Source organism: Hippocampus guttulatus, chromosome 17, assembly GCF_054856545.1.
Source record: "Hippocampus guttulatus isolate MCC_2025c chromosome 17, RoL_Hgut_1.0, whole genome shotgun sequence".
Lineage (NCBI taxonomy): Eukaryota > Metazoa > Chordata > Actinopteri > Syngnathiformes > Syngnathidae > Hippocampus > Hippocampus guttulatus.
This window is the reverse complement of record NC_141277.1, coordinates 5,683,172-5,710,094: the sequence shown is the minus strand read 5'-3', so window position 1 is coordinate 5,710,094 and position 26,923 is coordinate 5,683,172. Positions and strand designations below refer to the sequence as shown.

The 26,923-nt window shown below is 43.7% G+C and overlaps 1 long non-coding RNA gene across 6 annotated transcripts in view; it reads left to right on the top strand.

Moving 5' to 3' along the window:
• The window catches only part of LOC147191716 (uncharacterized), a 37,381-nt gene that overhangs the window by 3,238 nt on the left and 7,220 nt on the right, over window positions 1-26,923 (top strand). For 2 of the 6 annotated variants that reach the window (XR_015103502.1, XR_015103497.1), the window contains exons 1-3: window positions 4,286-14,887; window positions 16,220-16,348; window positions 26,314-26,381. This is a non-coding gene — a long non-coding RNA (uncharacterized LOC147191716). The other 4 variants (XR_015103501.1, XR_015103499.1, XR_015103500.1 and 1 more) reach the window with 4 other exon arrangements.

Genomic DNA, 26,923 nt, shown 5'->3' with positions numbered 1-26,923 from the left:
CGGAGAGCACATCATTTGTCTTCTGCGGATTATTATCCTCTACTGTCGCCCTAACAAGCAGTTGACGGGCATACACACACACACACGCACACACGTGATCACGAAAGCGCATCTTATTCTGTGCTGGTCCCTCAAATGGCCTCGTTAGCTTGCGCTCTTAATGGCAAACTATCCACAAGCACCCCAAAAAATGCACATAGGAACAAAAAGTGGATGTGAGAATGTTTTGCTGTGTGTGAGCATGTTTTTACGTTCGTGTTTTGGGTGTGAAAGAGGGAACTGTTATTTAATTTTAGCCGCACATAATCTGGCCTCGGTACTTCAACAAAGGTTTCATTTCTTTCCCCGGTGTTGTCTCATTTTTAATCATGCCATTTTATTAGCATTCATAGAACTGGCTGATTCCCACTTGCACTTTATTTCCTTTCTGTTTCCCCCCCCTCATTTTTGAAACCCTAAGTATTGTAATACGTTCTGAGTGACTGACTCCCAAGGGGCAGAAGGGGGGGGGGGAAAATCACGTTGGAAATATGAAAAGCAATCACATTTTCTGTATCAGTAAGCAGGTCTGATGTAGCCGGGGGTCATTCTGGCTCTCTGCCGTTGCTTGGGGATGCGTTTTTGTAGCCCCCCCCCCCTCAGGGCTCACCTAGTTAATTAACTTTCCCTTCCCATTTTAGCTATTAGAACCGTGCAACTTTCTCGGCTAATTCTCCGCGCAGTGAATGAGACGCTGTTTTTTTTTTTGTACCCCCCCCCCTTTTTTTCCTCTCATTATACCTTTTGTTTGTGTGGAACATGGCACCAGTGCACGCGTGCCGTCTCCTGGAATGGTTGCGTTGAACTACACAGCGACACTTTGCATGCATGCAACACCATTTAAGATATGGGAGAAAGCTTTTTTTTTTTTTTTTGCCGACGCCATCTAAAATCGGCAGAACATAGCGTGAAAGTCGGCTTCAATGTTACTTGGTTTTTATGCGTGGTTACCTTCTTATGGGCCGTTCAGTTCATCAGGGCTTGATGGAACAAATGAATCGTGATTGGCGTGATTTCCTAAGGGAGCAGTTGCGTTGAACGTCCACCGCTTTTGCGCATGGGTGGGACGCTGAAAAAGATACACTGACCGCTTTACGCGCGGACGTCCTTGGCAAGCCCACCTACCGAAGGGTTTTCGTCCCTCCGTTAGTGGCCCGCACTGTTAATCTTGATCAAACCCGCCGGGCTGAGGCGGACATGTCGGCCGGCGTTTTACGACGTGCGGAGCCGTGACAGGTAGAGCTGTTGTTCACTACCTTGCGCGGGAATAATAGATCTGTTTAGCGTTAATCAATGTCTCGCGCGGGCTCATTGAGCAGTGCACTCAGCATCCCGCTTTTGTGTCAGAGAGCCTTTTAATCTAATTGGACATTAAACTCCTGTCATTATTCCTCATGCGCCCGAGACTTATTTACGGCGCGGCCGCTTGCTTGTCTTTACCTTTTCATTACAGCATGACAGTCTACATCAGCAAAGTCATTAAAGGGAATGAATCAAGGAGGCGCACGCTGACGTGTGGCTGAAATGCGTAATTTAATCAAACGCTCGCCGGCCCCGCACATAGTCGCGTTGTTTACGGCAGCCGTGGCGGCGGGCGTGCAGGTGAGCTAGGCTAGCTGCAAATAAACCACACAGCGGATGGGGGGGGGGGGGGGGGGGAAGTCTACACCCCCCCGTTCGAATGACTTTTTTTTTTTTCCGGGTGGTATCGATGAGAGGAAAAGCCGACTAGAACATCTGAACGTTGGGTTTTCAGCGAACAATTTGATTGCCATGCGGCATTTTTGAAATGATTTCCTCGAAGTGACAAACACAAAAGAAAGATGCGAGCAGATACGCTTCATCAATCTCGCGAGGGGGAATTAAGCAAACAAAGATGGCTACGTCTCTAATATCACCCTTTTAGCGGCTGCGCTGAGCAGCCACTGTCTCCCCAGGTCTTGTCTAATCCAACAATTGCACAGCTCGAGGGTCTTGAGGGGCTTCCTCGTTCATTTCCCGGTGCGCACACAGCAGCTGGAGATCGCCTTTCATGGCTGTTTAAGCAAGCACTTTAAATGGAAATGTACTTGACATATAAAAGGGGTGTAATCATTGAGTGTTTGAACTCCACTCAATATGCCTCCGTGTCCCTGTGATGATTCACCTCATGGACCGCAGACCGGTGCTCTGGATCTTTGATTCTGATTTGAGAGAGAGAAATAGAAATATCATACATGTGTGTGTGTGTGTGTGTGTATATATATATATATTTTTTGTTCTCTGCAATCCTCCACTGCCGTACAACAATTACAGGCAGTGAACATTTCATTAGGCTAATATGACTTGGCTGAGCCCGGGTGTGACATTATTGTGCTGAGCGCACTGTTTGCATCACATTGCATGGCAGCAAAATAAATATATAAATAAGGGAAAAAGGGGCGGGGGGGGACTGCCACCCCGACAAGCCCCTCAGAAAGCAACACAATTAATTAAGTGTTTCAAAGTGACGCCTTCTTGGCAAATTAATTTGTTGCAGGCAGCTTGTAGTTAGTTGTTTGCTTCATTTCATCATTGCGGGCAACTTGCAGTTTTTAACATTGATCGACATTGGAACGTCGTGCGTTGGTCGATAGGATTCTCAAAATGTCATTTGATTAGAGCAAATCAGAAAAGAAAACGCGATAGATTTCCCTCATGTGGGATTTCCTTCATTACATCAAAGCGACAACACCGTTGATTTGGAAAGATACCTTACAAACGCTGGCGGCGCTTCTCGGTAAGCTGCCCGACAACGTTATCAGTTTTCTGTCTTCGCATTCGTTTGACATAGCAAGCCAACACGTCTGGAGTGTTTTGCATGCGCTAATAATAGCTGCTTTAAAATCGGCCAATTTTTTGGCAGGTTTTAATTTTTTTCTGATACCTTTAAACAAAGGAAAAATATGGTGATAGTTAAAAAGAAAATCCCCCAAAAGTTAAACAAACACTTCAGGACAAAGTAAAATTAGACAAATACCAAATAATTGGCATGCAATCCATATCTTTGTTGTTGTAAGCATTAAGAGACCACATGTTATTCATTAGATATATTTCTAATTCATCAACACATTCATCGGTAATCTGAATTTTATTCTGTCAAATATCGGAATCAGCATCAGCCTAAAAAAAAAAAATTGGCTCCCTCCTCAGAATGATGAGGTCATTTTTAAAGGGGTGGGGGGGGCATGGCTGGGTGTGTGTGGATGCTCCCCTTCCAGTGATTGTCCAGGCGACCCCACCCATCCAGTTTGCAAACCACTGGTCATAGGAACAAATGAAACGTGTAAGTCAAGGCACCATTGTAGTCGAAATCGCCCTTGACAAGATATAAAATGAACATCTAGTAAGGCTATAATGATCATTTCCATCGCACTTTTCCCACTGTTTTCTCTTCGTCTCTGCCCGGAGCTCACTTCCCGCACTGCCGTGGCGTGACGCTCAATCTGATGCACTTTGCACGGGAAATTAATTCCATTATTAAACACGCCGTACTTCAGAAATTTCAATTAGCGACGGCAGCTTGAGGAGGAGAAAACTCACGTCACCCCCCCCCACCCCCCTTTCCACTCTTACGCATGAATATTGGATTAGACCAACAGCATCACCACCACACTGCACAAATCAAGTGTGCAGAGGATTGGGGGGGGGGGGGGTCCATATATAAACGTGCCTCATGGTGGGCAGATGGCCGCAGACAACAGGTCCATGGATGAAGACTACTTATGCAGCCATCACGAAACCAAAATGTATTTAAGTGGTCAAAAGTGTTGCCACGGAGAGCTGGAACACAAAATGGCCACTTTAGTTAATGGGCTTACCAGGCGTAATGAATGTTGGAAGCCAACGTGAGCGGGCTGCTCACATACACCTGAATTAACACCAGTGAACTGTGTTCTTGTTAGGAGCAAGGATTTGCACGACAGATTTTTTTTTGGGGGGGGGCGGGGCCGGGGTTTCAAAAAATATATGGACTGTACGTATGTATTTTAGCCCAATTTTCGTGAAAGTAAAGCTAAAAAATGATCATGATGGAAGAGCGCGTTTTATTGAAATGTATTTTTTTGGGACAATCAGCACTGTTAATTTCCTCATTTGCCATTCGCTCATGTTTTTGCAGACCCGAGCACTCTTTCCAGTCGGCTACAACGTCCCTCGTCGCCACCCTGCCGCGAGTCTCTCTGCGAGGGAGAAAATGAAGAAAGAAGAAAAGAAAAAAAAGGTCAAAGCAATTTATATGTGACACATAGACTTTTGATCGCTTTGTCATCGCCTCGGGGGTTGAGCCCGGCCTCTTTCACCGCTACCGCCGCTTGCGCCGCCATGTACTTATTGAGACAGACAGATGGACGCGCGTGCACACACGTCAACTGCCGTTTGCGGGAGCAGGTGAGCAAGTCGATGCCGTTCAGCCTTAAAAAAAGAAAAAAAAAAAGGAATAAAACCACAAGCAAATTTTTGTTTCTTAAACAAAACAGATTCAACTCGCGCGCCAAGGTATCTCTGCACTTCCGCTGACTTCGTTAAAATGTCAAGATTGCTGGGTGCAGAAAAATAAAAGACACGGCAGATCTACAACCGGCGCAATGTAATAGATGATGTTGTCCATCTGCGGCGTTATTTATTGGACACATCTGCGCAGGTTACGAGTGACGTGAAGAAGTGTGTGTGTGTGTGTGGGGGGGGGGGGCGGGGGTTGCGCGAATGACCAGGAGGCAGGAGCTGCCTTCATGAATACCCATCATGCCATTTCCACTGTGATTTATCGTGAGTTCTGCCAAATCGAGAGGAGGGGCGCCAAATGACCTTCACACACAAACACAGGGGAATTGTGCAACCGAAACATGCTCACCGAAGAGGTTAATTATCATCATATGAAATAATGATGTCATTTACGAAAAACCTCCTGGGTAGAGTAAACATCTCATCGATATCGTTGATGCCATCGTTTTTTTTTTAAAAGCAAGTAGGACACTGGTGATGTCATCACGACATTTCAGTGTCTCATTTAAACTTTTCCGAGCCGTCCTGAATTGCAAGCGACCTTTTGGAATGACAGTGATGTGGTTTTGGCTCGGCCCCCGTCTTCTGCTGGCTGTTTGTGGACGGCATGCTGTTTGCCTGATGTGTCCAGATGTGGAGCGTCAGCACATTGTCGTCTTCCGCTCACCTCGTTCGGCTTCTGATGTTGAGTTCAATTGTAACTTCGCTTGGGACTTTTTTCTGCGACGACAATACAGCAGTGATTAAAATAAATAAATAATGTAATATGTATATAATTGCTTTCTAACAACAAAAATGTGGGATTTGAAAAAAACAATTTAAAAAAAAGCGCGAGTGTGGGTTAATATATCGTCTTTTATCTGAAAAAAACTTTTTTTCAACAATGTATCTTGAAATTCTGTGTGTTCTATATTCAATTTAAAAACGTATCTATAAAACTATGCAAATGGATATGTGAACACAAACGGAGTAACACGTAGAGGGATAATATGAGAATACTGTTAGCTATATATTTATCCTCTGCAAAGACATGACTAATGGTATTGAAGCTTATTGAGTCAGTGAGCATTGTAATGGCTCTTCTTTGTTTGTCTGTACAACTGTACTCTAGTGCCCCTGCTGGCCAAGGTGGGCACATCAGAAGGAGCAGAACAATGAGTTCGATTGAAGCATAAAATCATGATGCACGAAGCCCACTACCACTTTATTGTTTTAAGGCTTCACTTTGTATAACAAGTTTGAGGACCGCGGTGCTTCCTGGACAGATTGGTCATTTTGCACTTAACATTTACAGTAAAATCGAGCGTACTTTTCTCGTGGCACGAATGCCCTGCATGGCGGCCCCTCCTTGCCGACTCGCCACTTTCCCTCGACCTCTCCCATCTTCTTTTCCTCTTTGTAACTGCATTAAGCAGTGCTGGAAATCAGTGTGTCCCATTTGTCCTTTTTACTGGAGGCTCTTAACACTCAAGTCCACAGATCATGAACCCAATCAAGGTGGGCAATTTGCGTTCAGTTTATTATGCTTGGGTTGCGCCGCCGTTGGTCTAACGCGACAACCCCCCACCACCGGTGGCACGGCCCCGTCCCACTAAATCACCTCCGTCCTTTTTGTTATTGGTCTTTTGATTTATATGAGCCATCGCATTGGGAGTAGCCGGAGACCAGAGAGAGTACCTGGTGCCACCAAGAGGAGAATAATGCACTCGGCCATTATGAGCTCCATTGTCAGCTCGCAGCAATATCACAAAGAAGGAAGATAGAGTGACTCATTCAACGGCAGAAATTTGCCGCAAAGCTGCCAAACGGGGCGAAAATGATCAATAAATCGCATTTGCTCACGTTTAGAGTCTAAAGGACGATACAGTGCCATCATAAAACCTTTACTGACTCTACAGGCAATTTTGATGGTAACATTTCAGCATGCGAGTATAAAAATTGTAAAAACACTCTGTTTCGGGCATGATTGCTGCTCTCTCATGCTGCAGGTGGCGAAAATGCACCTGACACATCCCAAATCAAATTTTGTCATTCTGCCAGAAATAAAACTTGTCAAAAGAATCCAAAGAGGCCTTGTGGCCCATGTCACTGATGTATATTTGTCTTAATTTGGTGACGAGCGTAAAAGATAAGAAAAGATTGCATCATCATATGAGAGCGATGAATTTATCAATATGTCAATCCCTCATCAAGACTTTTAACATGACGTGGTTTGTTACAAGCGAACTTTGACCTCCAAAGGCCGAATTTGTGCTGGAGCGTCCGTTGTTTAGAAACCGGTTGCAAGATTTGAACGTAATCTTACTTCATTCCTCGCGTCTCTCTGCCCAAAGAAACGGCTCACAAAAAAGCCTGCAACGCATCGAAATTGCTAGCACGACTCACTCATGATGGGAATATTGCCCAAAATGAAATGTTATCGGTTTGTTATTGTATTTTATTTGAACAGGATGAACTTACCAGGTGCTTATTAGTGTGAAGATAAGAAAGTAGACCTTGTTCTCTCTCTCTCTCTCTCTGATATTGTGTTATCACTTTGCACTGAGACTAAGCAAGATGTCTCTGGTGATGATAACTGCCTCTCCCTGTGTGTGTGTGTGTGTGTATATATATGTGACCTCGCCGAAGGACAAATAAGTAGACACTTCTTAGAAGCTGCCGTCGGGTCGTATTTGAACTGCCTCCTTGCTTTGATAAATTGCATCTCTCATCATTCTCAAAGTCTCTTGTCTACTAACGGGTTCACGTTTTTTTTTCCCTTGACAACACCCTTACAATGCTAACAACCCAACAGGGGTCTCATTTGCATGTTATCCTTGCATATCCATGATGTGCTGCGAGGTATTAACCAGCAAGTCGCTGTCAGTCCAGTCCTTCCGTGTCTTTAAAAGGCCATAAACAGAATTTGGTGTCTCGAAATGCTTTGTCGAAAGCATTTGAGGGCTGAATAGACATATTTCAAGGATGAAAATGCCCCGGCTTTAAATCTTTGCACCTGAACCTGGAACTTGAATAAGCATGATAAATGGATTAGCCGTGCACAAAGAGAGACTAACAGTAGTCTTTTATCGCGTGTGAATTCACCACCTCAAGCTGGCGGCGGGGGAAAGAAAAAAAATATGAAGAGGATTCCGACGTAAAATGCGGCAGACTGTCTGCGTTGTAATTCCTCTCCTTCAAATCATAAATACAAGCAAAAAGAAAGTGAGGAATGATGTGAGGCCCCAAAGTCATCCGTCAGACTGACAGCCTCGAAATGGAACAATAGCGCCGTCTCCTCCCCACCTGGGCCACACGCTGCTTTTACTTAAATAACTCTTGTATTCATGAGATCGCTCCGCAACGCCGAAGACGCCGTATGGCAATCGAACGAAAACGCCAAGAAGGTGAGCTAAATGTTACGGCTACCAACAGCGGTCGCATGATTAATGTCTAGATGCTCATTTGGATCCGTTGTAGGAGTTTGCCAATGAGTATGGTTTGTCTCTGTGGCTCTCCTTGCCCACACATGGGGGCATCACAACGCAAAGGCAGTTGGAAAAGAATGCCTCAAAAATGATGTGAAAAACTGTCGAGAATCATTTTGAAATGTAATCAAGAGGACACATTGCGCTCGCTTGCAAAATAAGAAAAGGTGATGAATCTTTCGTCTTTTACCAACGCTAATCACCTGTCAGTCCCGTGTCGACGCTCGCCTCGTCCTGCCGAAAGTAACATTGCTCGTACATTACGCTACTTATTAATTCATTCCCAGACAGCATTAATGGGATGCGACGCTCCATCAGGTTCTTGTCTTTCTAATTGTCACCCCTACGGCGCCGTCGTTTGTCAGGCGCCCCAACTGCTTGTCGTTTCTTTTAATGAAAGAAAATGGGGCTGGGCTCGTGGAGAGAAATCTGGTGGAGGCGAGGAAACGTCACTTGATGAAGTTTTGTATTGAATTAATCATCGATCCATCAGCTTGCTAGAATACTCGTCCGCCTTTGAGAGTGCAGGTGTGCTTGAGCCTATTCCAAGTGACTTTTGGCTTGACAAGCGGGGTACGCCCTGGAATGGTCGCCAGCATGGTGTGACCTTAACGCCACCACAAGTGGATCCACCCGTTTTACCGAATGCGGACAATGCTTGCATCACCTTTATTAACCATAAAATGTTGCTTTTTGTTTGAACAAGCAAACTCAAAAGACTGCAGCCGAAATTCAAACCGGGAATCGCAAAACCGTTAGTCGGATCACTAACCACTCGTCCGCAATAAATCACACTCCTGCGCTGACCACCGAGCAAATTGAAGCGTGCCGAGTACACGCAGCTGTCAAAGGAACGGTCGCGCACAAGCACGGGCCGTTCATTTTTATCATTGGGGATATGAACGCGGGTTATGTCAATTTCGACAAATCGCGCCGACGCTCATGTGCACCCAGCCGTAGTCGCGCCGCATTACAGCAAGAAAGAGAGAGAGATAGAGGAAGCGAGACCCATCTGGTAGCTTTTGCAAGTGTAGCACTCAGCGGACTCTGATTTCATTATCTCGGTGTGTTCCCCGTGACCTGCAGACAAAAAATGACGTCTGATTTACCTCAAGATCAATTTGTATGTAAATCAGAACGCAACCGGAGGGCAATAGAGGTGTGGCACAACAAAAACATTTTTTAGGGGGTGAAGGATGGCGGGGGCATTGGCTTGGTGAACACGTTCATGAGTTTGTCCTCTGAGAGGCCCTAATGGAGCCCATTTTCAAGTGATGGGACCCTTCGGTGCACTGGACCTGCCCACACCATATGTTCCACTCAGTGTTCGGCGCTAGCATGTTGCAGGAGGAGATGACGCGCACAAAGGCGATTGGTTTTGGGCTGCAAATTTGTTGAAATGTTGAGCAGGAATTTGTCGAGTAAAATGCTGGAGGACTTACGAACAGCACATTTACTTACCGTAATATTCCCGCACATTCACGGTTCACCACTAGCAGTGTGCGTCGCTCCAATAAAAGGGCATTCGATGCATGTCTCGATACGCGCAGTGCGATACGATTTAAGGGCGGCTCATTTTGGAATGACTCGATTCAGATTTTCAGTCTGCTCGCAGCTGTACAGCGTCAGGAATTTAAAGTCACATTTAGCTTACAGCCTCGTATGCCGTTCTCGGCGGCCACTCTATCTTAATTCATTAATGAACAATGCTCGAATCTTAATCACTAAAATCTGGCATAAAGCGGAGGTGCCTATTTATGAAAGTGTGCAATTTAGTGGTGATCCATATCAAGATAAGTGGACTGGCTTTCTAATGCTGCGTTTGTCTTCATTACTGCAAGTAGATGGCCGCACAGACTTCTGGACAATCTACTTAAAGCCTGCGGTAATGTAAATAAATGGTTGTTGATGTGATTTGTCGTGGCTAATTTTTTTTTTTTTTTTTTTTTTGCCATTGTTTGCTAGGCTGGTCAGGGCCACTCATGTGTTGCTGATAGATAATGTAGATGGTAAACCCTCAACTCAACATTATCTATAGAGCACTTTAAAAACAACCATAGCTGAAGCAAAGTTCAGGACAGAAAAATCAAACTTAAGATCTAAGATAAAAAAATTTATATGATAAGTTAAAAACGATAACACTTAAAACAATATCGATGCTAATTTGTTTGTTGCGTTTAGATTGTTTCACACTATATGTTCGCATTAAGCTAATGGACGTTAGCTGATAGGTGTCAGGTTTTGACCCACATAAGATGTCCTGGGGCGCAAGTCAACAGACTAAACACCGTAACTTAAGAAAGTCAATGCTATTCAGGCTTTGATTTTCCTAAAGACACAACAAAAGTGGCCAAAAGGAAAATGCTTCCCTTTTCCTTGGTACACAGATCTGACTGTCATTTGAATAGCAGTGAAAAGAAATATCATGTTTTCTTAAATTGGAACCCCGGAGGCAGCAAGAACAACTAAAACAGCACGGCCCCTAAAACTGACCCTTGTTGAACACCATAAAACAGTGGGGCAGAGTGGGAATCAAAAAAGTGACAAAGGCAGTTTCCTTTTTTCCTTTTTTTTCCTTTTTCCACTGCTGTGCCACATATCCGAATTCTACGGTCAAGAGTATGAATTATAATCACTTGAAAGCATTTTTTTTTTCATTAAACCTGTGCACATGCACACACTCACACCTTTGCCTCCAAAGTATATCTGACGGTAGTTTGTTCAGTGATCCAGCCAGCCAATCCCAATTTTCTATTCTCAGGGCCACGGCCATGTAATAAAGGTTCCATCTATTATTAAATAGCTCCATCATCTTGGCATGACACCGACGGTGGACATCACCGATGGCTCACAAAACAAGCGAGCCAGAGTTTGGCTTGGTGTCACTGCGAGGGACAAGGACAGAATTGCTATTATTCCCCCTGTTATATCACGCTTCATCGTTCATAATAGCTCAGATTTTTAAGTGATTGTTATTTGGAGTTTTTGGAATATACAGGCAAGTTCAAAATAGTCAGTATAGGTTGATTTTAAACTCTCCATAGGTGTGAATGCCAGTAGGAATTCTCACTTGTCTCTATGTGCTTCGCAATTATCGCGCCCATCCCTCATTTGGAATCGACCTGCAGCCTCTGCATCGGATGCAAATGAGGAAGAATACGGCTTTAAGGGCTTGACTTGTTCAAGTCGAGTCCATCTGCCGCTTTGGAAGATTGCACTGCGTGACGCTGAGGCACCTAAAGGCCCGTCGCCTCTCGACATCAGTGCCTCGGATCGTAAATGAGGCACTATGAGCACGCTGGACCGTCGTGTCCCCTAAGGCCATTTAACTCCTCAGGTAGCGCTCGGCTCCTGGGATAACTGCCCTCGTCTGCGAAGTACACACACTCACGCACGCACACACTTCACCATGGAGCTGAGAGCTGATGATGACCTATTTCACTTTATATCTCCCATAAATTACGCCATTAAAACCTCTTTAAAGGCCGAGAGGATTCAACATCTGCTCCTCAAGGCTGCCAGAGCGCGGCCGTCTTTGGCCCATCAGACAACAGCGACCGTAAATACAGTATGCGCGTGTGCGTGCGTCTCCGCGTTTATTATCTGCTCCCTGCTCAGGAGAACGGACGCCGTGAGCCGTGCGGTTGTGTGATAGACCGGTAAAAGTTCCCTGGGAAAAGAAATGAAATGAATGGACACTATTAAAACGAAGCAACTCAGTCCAGCCACGAGGGATTGGGTCTGCTATGAAACATAAAAGTCCCACAGTGGAACGTTGCCTATTGAAACCCACTCAGACGTAAAAACAAAAATATGATGTCCGCCACAGTGAGGATGTAAACGAAGGTTGAGTGTTGTCTCTCCTCCATGCTGCGCCACTCACATAAACAGGCTGCGGTGTGTGTTGACTTGATTTTTAATAACGCCAGTCAAAAGTGGAAAAGAGAGTTTGCTGTAATAAAAAAATTTTTTTGGTCATATATTACAACTGTCTGAATGACCTGACCAGTTATTTTATTTATTAAGCTCATCACGACCAATCCAGTCAGATCTTTGGCTAAGGTGCTCACCTCTCATGTCTTAATTGATTGCACATTCCCAAAAAATAACAGAAAACCGGGACTGTTTGGCAATACTCGATCATGAATAAGTCATGCTAGCAGTGTAGCTGCCTTGGGCAGAGGTGGTGCATTTTTTTGAGGGGTGGAGGGATAATTATTGCATGTTAAATGGGCATCTGGTAAATGGTGCATATAATGATGCACTTGCGCAGAATGAAGTGGCCACCCAGCCTCCTCTAGTACTGCTGCTGGGGGGCTTACACTTAAATCGGCCTCCTTGCCTTCTCCCCTTCACTCATCCCTCATGTTTTTTGGGTTGGGCTGTGCATGCGAACAGAGTCGCGCCTCAGGTTCCGCTGGGATTAATGGCACTGAGCTGAGTTCATCTTTGGTTTATAGCCCTCGTCAGTGGCGCAGAAGACGAGGGGGTGTTTAAAAAATAGCTAATCAATTATCTCCACCAAGCGCCAGTGCTTTTATTAGACTGGCCAAAGCCCTGTCTAATAGAAAAGTAGTGCTTTGGTGGCATCTCATGGCGGCTTTGCTTCTATTAGACATGGCTTTGGCTTGGTTCCTAGTAAAGTAGTGCTATGGTTCCATTTTGTGCCATATTGGGCCCAAGGAGCTATGTTGAAGTGATGTGACGAGACAGGCGAAAGCTCTGTCTAATATAAAAGCAGTGCTATTGCACCAAAAACTGGTAAAATAGTGCATTTGAGTAAAATGGTGCCATTTTGTTGCATCTTGGTGCAAAGGAGCTATGTTGAAGTCAGGGGAGGAGCTTCCAATAGACGGGCCAAAGCCCGGCGGAATAGTAAAGTAGTTTTTTGGCGCCCGCGATCTTGTATAATCTTACAGTGAGATAGCATTTCTTGCGGCTTTTTGGTGACATGGAAATATGTTTAAGTGAGGGGAGGAGCTTCAATTAGTCAGGCCAAAGCTCCAAAAGGTAGTGATTTGGTGCCAAACCTTTGGTGGCATCATTACTCAGTTTTTTTGTTTGTTTGTATTTTGCTATATATGAGAAGGCTGCTCAAAGTGTACCACTAGTAGAATGTGCATACAGTTGGTGCCTTCAACTTTCTTTCTTTCATTCTAATGGTCGGTACAAAAGCACTTGTGATTGACATTTGTCTTTGCGGTCAGGCTGCGCTTTCTCGCCGTCGTTCCACCTCGTTTAAATATCAGCGTCGAGCATCTCGTCTGCGGCCTCTGAGAAAAGCACGGGCAACGTTAACTGACATTTATCTCGAACTGAGAGCAACCTTTATAAGTTATGAGGGGCCGTTACGGGCCTGTCTGTTTAAATGTCGTCACACCAAAGTTCATTCAAGGCACCTTCGGTGGCCTAATGTGAAATAGAAATCCAGGGACGTCAATAATAATCATTTGTAAAGCACAAGATTAGAGGGTGCTATTTTAAACAAAACAACACACACATATTTTTGGTTTGGCACCATTGTACTGCAAAGCGCTCCTGTGCGCCCCCGCCCCCGTAGGCAGCATGGATTGTATTTTCACTCTTGGAGACAGCACTTCCTCGCCAAGTAATCATTGCCCCCCCATTAAGAGGATGCTACTTCTCACCAAATTGATTGATTGGTAGTCGATACGCACACTGTGACTTAAATCGTAAGAGCAATGTCAAATGCAAACACAAATAATAATTGAAAAAATCCCTCTGACTTGACAGAATCCATTTTCATCTTGACTTGCGATCGCGAGAGCCCTACGGACTATTGTTGACATTGTCAGAATCGCAGCACATGAAACGACCTTGACTTTTATGATTAATGACAAGCGCAGACAAGGATATTACAAGTGCTTATCGTGTCATTAACGGATGTGCCCATGAATCATAAGGCACGTGCTTAAATTAGGCGCCACTAATTATTCCAAGATTAGAGGAGAAAGATGCTTTTGGTCCCGTGATTAATTAGATGATCCATGTGCCTTTTGTGCATGAGAACGTGTTGGCCAAGTACTGTACTAAAATGTACATTTCTGTCTTTTTTTTCTGGCTTATATTGATATAAACATGAGTCAAGAATCCACGTTTATAAACTACACACTCACTCTTAATTGCATGTTAAGGATATTTATACATATCGGTAATTTGAAGCACTTATAACAGATGGCCTATAAAACCCGCCGTAAAATACTACGCGTGCTATAAACGTTTCACAGTTGCGCTTCTTAAAACCTGTTTGTTTTTCAATTGCATCACACCTCGCTTTGAATGGAAAAATGATATGGAGCAAAGGATTTACGAAGAAATTTTACGATGGAAAAAACCCCCAAACTATTTGGCGGGTTTATTTTTCAGGTCCTACGTTGGCTTCCAGTGCATTTTTATGTCAGTGGTTGTACTTTTTTTTTTTTTTTTTTAAACAAAAGATCCACACAGTCAGTCAATAGTTGTATGACAAAATAAAAGTTGGATCCATGCAAATCAAGCAAGTAAATGAGGCTTAGTTTGAGTGACTCGTGTGCCGCATCTGCCCTTGTCCCGGCTTTCCGCCCGGCTTGCCGGCTGGCGCTCTCGGGAGCGCCTGGGAAGTGAGCGGCACCGAGGAAGCGGCAGACTGGAGCTGCACACTCGAGTGCATCCGCCTGCTGAGGGCAGCTGACGCCGGCCGCTGCGAAGACGAGACAAATGGCGGTTGTACCGTTGCGGCGAGGTGATGCCATCCTCCCCCCCGATAAAGCCGCCTGATCTGGCTACACGTCTTACCTGTCCCTCAAGCGCCCGGGGCCCACTTTGCTAGTCTCCTGGCAACGTCGACCCGACAAGTGCTGGCAAGTATGCTTCGTCACACATAGACAAAAGGAGGCATCGCCTCAAATGAAACTATTCTACTTGTACTTTAAAAAAAAAAAAAAAAAAAAATTACACAAATATCTGGACTTACACTGAAGTACAGCATGTAATCACTTTTACTACCTCTGCAAAAACAAACAACAATTTAGCGGGGCAGCCAACGGCTGTGACCGAGCACATGTTCCGAGCGCATGTATTGATCGTATCCTTTGACCCGGAGCGTGGCCTCCATTGGGTCTTCTAACTGTGCCGCCCCTCTGGAACGGATTACGGGACAGCAGGCCTAACAGCTTGGGGTAGTGCTACCCTGCATGGCTGCCATCCTGCCTTCAGCGATGCAGATGCCGCCTCGCTGGCGGGTGCTGGGAATGAGCTGCGAGGGCTTGTACACCCCAAGCTTGGAAACAATGCTGCTCTCCATTATCTTCATACCCCAGAAAAAAAATGGACAGAAATCATAGAGTCTTTAAAGACTGGAAAGGAATTTTTATAAAGCTCTGTAATCCTGAAAGCAGGATGGGGAAACTGGCACTTCATTGTTGTAGTAAAACACCAAACAGCCGCAGGAACAGTCAAACGTGCCGAGACAGAACTAGTGAAGACGGTGGGTGAACAGTGAGCTACCGAATGCTATTATGTGCATCCAAAACTCCAGGCCTCAACCATTTTCTAAAATTAAGTGATCACAAAGTCAATATCCCCCTAAATTGTCCCGAGAGTATAGTCCACAACCACATTTCTTGCATTTCCATTGTCAACATTTGAATAGCCGTCCAAAACTAAAATAGGCTTACCATAGTTTGCCAGCATGGTAGGATGGAGCTCTACTTCTCGCAATTGTTAAATTACACCTATTATGCAACTAATAACTTAGTTATTATAACCCTGCTTTGCTCCTTGACATTTGAATTTTGGCCTGTTTTACTGCCACTTCTCCTCTCTCTTCCCCTCTCTTTTGTGATTCAGGGCTATGACTAGACTGGTGTTTGATGACTGTCCGACCTACACTAATATAGACACAAGTGGTTTAGGTTCCAAATTGTGCCATGGTGATCTGGTGGAAACCACACCTCTCGGCGGAAACTCTCACATCCATTCCAAATGAGATTTCAGCTTGACGACGTGTGACACCCAATGATACCAAACAAGTCTAACAACATCCCTGCCTTTGATACGTTCCCACGGGAGTCTAACGATGCCTTTGCCTTGAAGGTCACCTTGAGGTTTTTTTTTTTACCTGCACTTCTGCAACCAGCCTGAAATCCATCACTTGGCAATGCCATGGTAATGGACTCATTTTTTCTCCCCAGTTGTCCGGGAGGCCCACGAGGGACACTGCTGTGGTTCTGCTGCTGTGAATTATTGACCTGTGCCAGAGGGGAAGGTAGAGGTCAGCGCCGCCAATGACAAAAAGGACAAACCCGAGCCTTGGACCTAAGGTACGGGTGCGCAGAACAATCAAAGGGGACATGGTGATCATTAAAACCCTTTTAACGACCAGATCGAGCAATCAGTTGAACACATTAAGGACTGTAGACGCCTTTACAACAAATGCCAGATCAACATTTTAATATGTGATCCTGAAGGAATATTTTGTTCTTATACAAGTCAAAGTAGTGCGCTGTTCGAGTCCACAGAGAAAACACAGTGGAAATACAGTGGTGCCAGACAGTCACAACTCCTTAGCAAGCCGCAGTGTTAATATTTTCCCTAGAGGATAAAGATTATATCTCTGTGAGTGTCATATTATAGGTCTGCGTGTGTTGCTTCACAGTTGGTGTTCAAATGTACATTACTTAAAGGGTTATAACACTGCACCACTTTTCTTTTTGTTATTATACAAGCAGAAGGCACAATTGTGAGGTTGTTTTTAGTACACCATCTGTAATGTATTTTGTTTTATGTTTATGTCTCAAGTAAACGTCAACTGGGAGCTTGAAAATCTTTTTAGGCCAAATTATGCAAAAATGCTGCTCGTTAATTAAGTTGAAATCATATATAATAGTGTGGCCAAACATTTGACCCGAGTACAGCATTTGGTTTTTTAAAATAAGTAACTTCTCTTCCTGTTTTTGCCTTTTTTTTCCCCATCAAGTGACATTTCAACCCCTGACAATAGTTTTTTGTTGAAACTGCCCAAAGGAAGTACAGTATAAAATGCAAACTTTTTTTTGTCTTGGCTGTTACATGGTTTGAAGCAGACAGAGTCAGCAAAAGTACTCACACTTGACCAAACTCAACTTCTTTTATCGACTACTTTTGAAACAACCGCAGGTGTGTATAAGTGCTGTACAAAAAAAAAGCCTAAAATGATGAGAGAGAAAATAAAATGGAATTTTCAATTTAAATAAATACAGAGTTAAATAAATCAGGCCTCCTTTTTAACCCGCCTAGATCCTAAACATTATGAAAATTGTAACTGTTGATTTTAATTTCAGTGATGCTGTTTGAATCGATTAGGAACCACACATTCACTCATTTGCCTTTCACATCTCGGGCCCAGTTTCACTTTAAAACTGACCCATTCAAAATTTAAGCATCATGTCGAGCAGCTAAATATAGTAGTTTTTTTTTTTTTTAACTAAACAAGATGTTTGCGTCATTAGCTTGTCTCAAGTGGCACCTAGCTGTTGAGCTAACAAGCTAACATGCCTGAGTGCAATGCCACATGACTTTTAGAATTCGGGCTTGTCATCATCCATAAAAGATTAAACAAGTAAAATACAGATACCTGAGAAATCTACTTGAATACAGTAACAAAGTATTATTACCGGAAACTGACTTATTTATTTGGTAGTCAACTTGCTAAAAGATGAATTAACCACTCAGTATATTTGGCTCGTTGCGATGGTCACCATTATTCTCTTTTAGCAAAATCCCCTGAGCGCTTGTGTTTATTTTAGCTGCCATTTTCTCTTGCCAAGCAACATTGCCTCACATTTTTAACCACGTTACGCAATATTTTGGCAACACGATCTAAGATAATCTTTATCTTTTTCATGCTGTGATGTTGCGGAGCTGTTAAAACGTGGCGAACACCAGAAAAGTGAAATTGGCAACCGCTCTGCAAGTTACATTTTCACACCAGACCAGGGAGATGATGATATTCTGTTGTGTATATTAACATGCAGCTCGGGGTTGTTCTTTTTTTTGGTGTGTATTTGCCCAGAGGGTGCATCAACTGGAATGGGCAAGGGAGGACAACCTAAAGCCAGATAAATTCAGAGACAAGATGGTGTACTCTTGCATAAGGGCTGGCATTTTTTTTTTGTTTTTTTTTCCTCTGCAGTAGAAGTCAGGTCACAATAAAAAAAAAAGTGCACCAACTGTAAAATTTGCAAATGTTGGCTCAAGTCAACTGGACAGTTCTTGTTTAACGAAGACATTTGCATATGCGGTGTTGCCTTCAGGTGCAGTCTGAAATCATAGCTTTCCCTGCACAGAGCGATTTCTCAAAATGCCATTCTATGTATTGCTTAAATTTTTTATCCGTCCAGACTCATGTGCTGGTGTGGGAAATATGGGCCATAACTGCTTGGGTTTCCATGGCAACAACAGTCTTGAATGCCCACAAGCGGGGTGACAAATGCATCCAATATGCTTCGGTGTCTCGAACGGGTGAACGAGCGAGTCCGCTCTCGTGTTTCGATCAGATCGATGATCAATAGTTATCGTCATCTCATTTTCGTCCACCCGTGTAGAGTATTTGCTGCAGGCCCCCAGACGAGAAATATCATTCAAAAGCATGATATTGATTCATTTTAATTTCTTTGGTCCACGTCAACGTACGGCTTCGAACCCAAGCCTCCAGATCTGTGAGGCAGATGGGGGCTTAACCACTCTTCCATCATAAAAATAAAAATCCCCCCCGCCTACCGTCTGATCAGCTGTTCCATTTCCTGGATTATTCATTGTGTGCCCACCAAGTGTCATCAAATCAAACCAGCAGTTTCTTTCTAATCCTACGGACACACAGACAAATGATGATATTGGAGTTACGTTTCAGTTGTTTTGGCTTGACAAATGGCCTTATCTCTCTCAACGCAGCCCCCTTTCTGACATTTTCCCGTCGGCGAGAGAGTCGACCCGATAGCTCCCTTTGAGGGACAGCGCCTAAAATGTAACGACGCTAATGATTTCACACTCGCGCGTAGTTATTTACAGCTTCTCTCCACACACATCCTGCGATTCCCTCACCGTCTTAAAACCTGTCTGGAGATTTTTTTTTCTTTTTTCTTTTTTTTTTTTGGCATGCTTGCAGGTGTTAATCAGCCCAAGAGCCAAATAATGAGATGCTCCTTCTCGTTGATCATTCTACACCGTCTGCTGCACTTCCTCTGCTGTGATGCTAAATAAATGCCCCCCGCCCCCTCCTGAAAAGTCTTACTAGAGGAACGCAAGCTTTCATTGTCGAAAAATTGGAATCTAACCCCAGTTGTTATAACTCGCCATGTGTCCCAGTACTTTTGTCTGCTATACAGCTGCAGTAATAAATACACAATATAATGTGTAATGTCAAAAGCATTAATCCTCTTTGTTTTATGTTTAGTTTGACAGTGAAACTCAACTACGGGTGTCCATATATATCTCGAAGCCTCCTTTTTTTTCCTACGAATTCCTCAGTATTTACCAAACTGCTGCTCATTGTCACGTAAATTGAATTGACGTTACTGCCACTAAAAACTAAATCTCCAGAATGCCAGGTTTCTCTCAGTGAAACCTATTTAGGTTTTACTTTCTTCACACCATCTGACACAACAGAGAAATATCATCTCTTCATATATCTCCCCCCCTAGTAATTACACTTTATCTCTCCTCCCGACATCTTGCACCCAAGAGGACCTAGCTGATCTCACCCCGAATGCCAGACAATGCATCCAACAATGGACTGGAATCATCTGATACGTAGTGACTCGAGGAGAAGAAGAAGAAGAAGACCGTGTGAACAGATGGAAAAAAAAAACACAGAAGCGCATAGTTGTTTCTGAAATGCGCTATCTGCAGTCTCCTGCTAAGCCGCATTAGTTTAGCGCGGACCTCACACTGAGACATCTCCGAGGTCCACATCAGGCCCAAAAAGTCCTGATAGCGATGAAGCATTAGGCGCTGAGCTTGTACAGATGGAGCTGGCGTGCTGTAAAATTGGCCCAATCGGGAGGGATGTGGCTTTATGATCACAATTGGCATGGCTGGGGGGAGGGGGGGGGGGAATCCGATTAGGAGGATTTTGACCCCGCCGCTGTCTTAGTCTCGTTCCCTGATGAGGTTTGTGGAGCCATCCTAAGGTCCAGCGCTCCCGTGGAAGGAATGGAAGTGTGAGTAGGGTGGAGATGGAGAGGAGTCGAGCCTTCCAAGTGGATGAAAGGGCTTGAAAAGTTCACCAGGAAACAACATAACTTGAATTTGGGATTATTCGTTTGAATTGCTCTGTTAAGATCTATTCTGCTGATGTGCTGGACTATTTGGACTACACATTCTTTCTAACGTAATCATTCTGTTAATAGTGCTTATGATACAAGTCACCAGAGTTACAGTTATTTGACTTGCTAGCAAAAATCTGACATGAACCTGAACATTTTTGAGGAATTCCTGCCCAAAATCACCCCAGCACACTTTTCTACATAATCCTCCACGCGGACCGAATTTGCTCTTGGTCTAATTTACAGTAGTTGTGCAAGTTTGCAAGTTTTCCCCTGGCGGCCCAGAACAGCAACGTACAGTTTTTATTTCAATATATTTTACCAGCATGCTATGCTTAATGCCAGAGATACTTATTTGTTTTTTTTGTATGACATATTAGCTCCAGTCCAAGTTCCCAAAAAAAGAGGCAAAAACATTATTTTAAATCTACAACGCACTTTATGATCAAATTTATCTTCCTTAAAGTTACAGTGGCCTGAAGCTTTTAAAGCTTTTATGTTAATGTATAATCATAGACGCGCATAACTAAAGTGAGCCATGGATATGAATACAGCGTGCACGCGTGCATGTGTGTGGATCTCACCAATTTGTATTTGTTTTTAGTCGTGATTCCCCCCGCCCCCCACCCACTTTTTCATCTATTAAAAAGATTTACAGAGTGGTAAATGATTTTATAGAGCTTTGGTGGGCAGTGCGGCGCAATGCATCATCGGATGACTCTTGAGCACTTTGCATGGATTCATACACTGTACGCTCAGCCCGGGTAAATTATTCCAAATAGTTGCGCGCGGAGAAGTCGCGCCGCTCTGGTGATGGAGTGCCTACAAAGCTGACGCGTCCTTGAGCACGAGGTGATTTGTGGCGCGGTCTTATGGCCTTATATCATATTATATCGACTTTTTCTGACGGCGCCACAGTTAAACGGCATCATGCTTTACACATCGCGGATCAGGCAAGGACTCGGCAGAGAAAAAGTTTTGTGGCACAATGCTACTGTTAGTATTTCTTCGGCTATTCCTCAAATAATGTTATTTTCGCGTTTTATAAATTATAAGCAATAACCTATTAATTTAAGAAGTTATTAATTCATTGATCAGCGTATTTACATTGGAGAGAAAAAGTCCAAACACCCCTGTATAGTTTTGGTCATTATTCCATAAGGTATGTTTGGCATTGCGAGGGGAAAGAAAAAAAAAAGTCAGGAAAGCCTACTAGAACATCTGAAGTTTATTTGGGGTTAATCAGAGGAGCTTTAAATGGTGGCAGGTATGCGCTGACAGCTAGCAGAAGCCTGAATGTTTTTTCGGTAACGCTGACTGTTATTTTGAACTGTTCGCCACCCCCAACCCCCCACCCACACTTTTGTTTTAAAGGGGGATGAAAAAAAAACTTGACAGACATATTGAAACACCTGGGAACTGTTTTAAATTGTGTATATAGAAAAAGCAACTATATCCCTATCCCGGTCCTTATAAAACCCCCCAAGTGACTTAAAAACACGGAGACACCGTCCTCATTTCCCCGCTTGCCGGCGTTGACGCTTTCTGCAATGTCACCTTCACAAAAACCATTTCATCCTCCCTCAACCAATCTGAATGCGTGTGCGACGATGATAAAGTTCCCCAGCACTGATGTGAAGAAGGATAAGATTCCATCAGATTGTCATTATTTTCCCCTTCCACTGTCAATTTCCTCTGGAATATTCCAATTCTGTCCTCTTTAAATCCACCCCATTCCCCGTCTGTTTGTGGGCATCGGATTGAAGATGTCCTGCGCGGTGCGGCGTTTCGTGTCGGTCGGGGACGATGATTGTCATCGCGCTGAAGAGAGGCGCCGCCGCTACTTTTGTTGCTGCTTCAGCTGATCTGAAGGATAGCAAAAAAAAAAAAAACCCCAAAAACATCTCACGTGAAGTGTCTTCTTCTTCTTCATGGGATGTCTTAAAGCGTGTGAACGTGTTTGTTTGTGGCCTCTTTGAATTTTTTTGGAATGAAAACGTTCCCACAGGTATCGTTTTAAGCAAGACTGTACTGTGGTTAATTGTCTTTTAGCTGTTGGTGTTAGCATCTCTTGTGTCTTATCCAGGCGTAGCTCGTTGTCTCGTCGGTTTGCTATTGTTTTCTATTTTATGTCCGTGTTTGCTGTTCTATTCTCTGTCTGTATGTTACAACGTATTCAACGACGAGGCAAACACAGCTGGAAAATGGCCCAGAAATCGGTTGGCTGCTAAAGCAACTTGTTTACTATCTTTAGCTGGGTGGTGCCATTTGTTTTCAGAGTTTCCCCCTCCAAGCCCATCCTGGCACTTTTGGAGCTGATGAGGTGTTTCCCTTCTTTCGTCGTGTACCGCGCGGCCCTGTTGGCAGTACATAAATTAGCATGCCGACGCGCCGTTCACTTTGGGATATTATGCAGCGAAGGCACGACGACGGGCTTACTGGAGCAACATTACGGTGATTAATGCCGCGTTTAGCCCCTCGTGGAAGAAAAGTCCCCAAACTGCCGCTCGTCCTTCCGCTTAATGCGGCAGACACTTTGACCTAAATGGGACTCGTCGAAGTAACTCCTGCTCCTTTCTGCTTCAGAGCGTTTTGTGTCTTAATATGTCTGGGAAAAGGCATTGTTCCGAGCAGCCTGAACATCTCAATCAACAGGGGATACCTTTATTTTGACATATACATTTTTTTTTTCAATACACTCAACCCCTCGACGTCATGCGATCCCAGTCGGGCAATTCTGCAATTTTATAAAATATTTTTGGTACAGTTAATAACTATTTTTGGTCTAATGCTCATTTATATCTGGTGTAACTAACTCGACTCTTGACCAAACTCATTTTGAGTTGGTGTAAATTTGAAAGAAGGAAATCATGTATTTGATCACAGCCTACTTTTTGTTGACAGTTATTGAAATTCATCTGCTGCAATCCTGCTTTTTATGCCTACAAAAAGCGACGGCTGTATGTTGACCTAATATTTTTATTTCACTATCGATCCCAGCATCACCGGCGACTGTGAGAATTTTGAAGCCTTGGTGGAGGTCACCGTTAATTGTTACGTTTATAGATCGGCTAAGATCAAATTTCTTTATGCGTTTCAGCAAAGTGGGTTAAAAAAAAAAGATGTCTTTAATGAAATTAGCTGAACGACGTGATTCAATGACCTACCTCTCATTGACCAATTAGCGACACGACATAACCCATCCCGTCATCCGTTCGAATACACCCAGCGACAAGTACGGGCAACACAAATTTCAGAATAAATAAAGCAGGCTGCTCCTCTCTCATCTCAATATCCCGTCGGGTCGGACTGCCAAGAATCAAGAACACACAATGCGCCATCTGCTCCAATCCACTCGCTTCAATATGGACTCTCTCAGAAATCAACCAATGCTGTCATGGATAAGAAGAAGGGGAAATAAATGCCGCAAAATGTATTTTTTAGATGGGGAACAATACAATGAAGGAGTAAAGAGCCCGCTACAATTCATGTTCATTAAAAATGTAATAAGATAGTAGAGGGGCCATTTTAGTAGGATAATAGGAAAATATGAAAGCGATCTTTTTTGTAGATGATTGCCGAAAAATAAATATATAAACTTTTTTTTTTTCTTGCTCAAAAAGTAAAGAGGCCAGTTTTAGGAGAACATTGCATAAAAATGAATCCGCTCTATTAACTAAAGAGGCTGATGTTAGCAGGATTATTGCACAAAAATGCTTTGTAATTAGTAGAGGGACCGAATTTTCAGGACTATTGCACAAAATGTGATGGACTGTCAATAGTAGATAATTGTTGACTCTTGCTTGGTTCGGTTTACACTCAAGAGTCTCAACGCTTTTTCACGGTGGGGATCAAACAGGGATCCTGAATGACTTCCACCCTCTGTGGAATTTCTCACTTATGTCCGATTTCCTCTTTTCCAAGCTGACTTTCTGACTTGCGGATGTTAACAAGCCGTCATTACGTGAAGTCAAATCGTTCAGAAGTCCGACTCGATTCAAAGTTATGTGACTGGAGTCCCCCACCTCCGCACGCCAGGATGTAATACGCTAGAATGATGATGGGGAGAAGGCGACGGTACCAGCGCTAACCCCCCTGAGGACTTTAACATCAAAGCTCCGGGAAACATGGCTAATCTCCCTCGTCTTCCTCCCCAGTGGGCCACTTAGAGCACAATGACAAACACACATTGTATGCCACCAACACACAAATCCCGGGTAGACACACTTGCATTTGCGGCACTTTTTCAATACCGGTGTACTAAAACGATGTACAATAGACGCGTGAAATAAGTTTTCCAGCTGCTTGATGCATCTCACCTTTTTAGTCAGGTATTCCCCGTATAGTAGTGCTGTTCCTTTTTTATTGATCGGAATATCACAGATTAAGTAATTGCACTGTGATGCATTGAAGGACTGATTTTCATTGGATATGGCAACCAAAAAGTAAATCACTGCAATTAATTAGTCAATGTTTTTTTTCTAGAATACTGCACAAAAATAACGGCGCAATTTCGGAGCCTATGGCACAAAAACGAAAGCACCGCAAATATAAGAGAGACCGTTTTTCGTATGACGTTGCGCAAAAAGTAACGACACTTATTGCCCCACTGTCGAACTAAACAGAACAACGCAAAATAATCCACAAAATGGACCATTGCGGTGTTGCATTGCACGCATTTCTTCCATTTAAACTGATGAAATACATCACGATTTGGGTTTCAGACTTATTTCCAACTTTTTTTTTTTTTTGGTCTCTCCAAAATGCGACGTGGCGCCGCAGCACGTGGCTAACTTTTGCCACATTGACTGTAATGAGAGAAGAAGAATACAGTGCATTTGTTATTTTGTCTTTCCACTTGCCACACATCAGCGCACCGAGACCCAACAGGGCTTAACGGCCTTCCTGCTCCAACGCAAACCTATCATTAAACTTAAGCGAGCAGATGCCGAAAGAAGAGCATTTTGGGCGATAATTGTTGTGAAATTGTCCCTCGTGTGTGTGTGTGTGTGTGTGTGGTGGGTGTGGAGAACCTTATCTATATGACCCTGAGGCCTGCATGTATAGCGCTCTATAATGGTATAAGATGCTCTGGTAACGCCTTCCGACCCTCCCAGCCCGCTGGCGGAGGTTGAGACCCTTCTGTTTCCGAGGAGAAAGCAGTATGGGGGGGGGGGGGGAGATTAGATTACTGCACTTAAGTGTTGCGCTAATGTCAATGAAACTGAGAAGCACGATGTTTGCATTGTAGCAACAAGACACCGTCAGGAAAAAGTGTGGGAGCTGAAGCTGGGCTTCAATCCTGCCGTTTTTTTTTTTTGGACTGGAATAATGAGGGGAAAATAAAAATAAACACACTCAGTGGGGCGTTGAGATACAATTTTATTTTGTTCAGTGATCAGGCTCAGAACTGGAAGCACTGGTGTAGCAAATCGTGGTTCCCCACAAGAATCAATACAAATGCCATTAATCCGTTCCAGCCCTCCCAACTAAAAAAAAAAAAGTAGCAATATGTATTTAATTGATGAAAAGTAGCAATCCAGTAACATCAATCACATAATTAAATTAAAAGTGCTATGATACAGAGATGAGAGGATTTGTACAATGTATATTAACGCCCCTCCTCCCTACAATGATAACATTTTGTCTCCACAAAGTGAAAAAAACCTCCAAAGAGGTTCATTTAAAATGGAGAGGAGCCTTCATCATGCTGGGTAAGGGTGGAACCCCCCCCCCCCCCCCCCCCCACTCCCCGCCCTTATTGTAGTTAGTGTAACCTGCAGCAGAATCGGAGCAGGGGTCCGGGGATATCATCCGCCCCTTTGTCCCCCTCTTCTCTGTTTTTGAGCCCTGGGTGCTGTCTCTATCCCCCGACCACAGCTCGTCGCAGCAGGGGTCCGGCGGGAAGCTCTCCAGGGCTGCAATCTGGTGCCCAAACGCTGTCGTAATGCAATTAAAAGCTGCTCTTTTGTTTCCTTCATCAGGCCACGGTTGAACGGACGTCTGCTGGCTGCTTGTCCACCAGGAGGATCGAAAAGTGCAGCGGATAGAGGTGACCAAACTACACATACTTTGTACACTGAAAACACGATGTGATTTTGTTTTGTGCAATATTCATGTTGGTGAAGTCAACTTTCTTATGGCAATCCAACTGACTCTTTTTTTCAATGCACTTAAATGGAAGTACAGATACTTGGGTTAAAAAAAACTAACCAAAAAGACCACTATGATGCTCTTTCTGGTGTGCCTTGACCACCTGGTGACAGTAGAAGACAAATATACTGTACATTGAGACGTCGCAACTCCTCTCATCTCATCAGTACAGCACTAATATTGGTTATTTTTTGCTGAAGATAAAGAATATATGAATGTGATTACTGTTATAATACTTTTGCCTCTACTTGCTTTCCGTCCTTCTCCTGTCATTTCATACAGTATATGCTCGTGTCGGATATATTTTACTGCAAACCGGGATGCAAAGTGCACCGTATTCTGTTCAATTCAGTTTTATGCCATCATCACATCCTCGCCTTGTGGTGGCAGTTGCTGTTGTTGTTAATAATAATAATAATAATAATAATAGATTTTATTTAT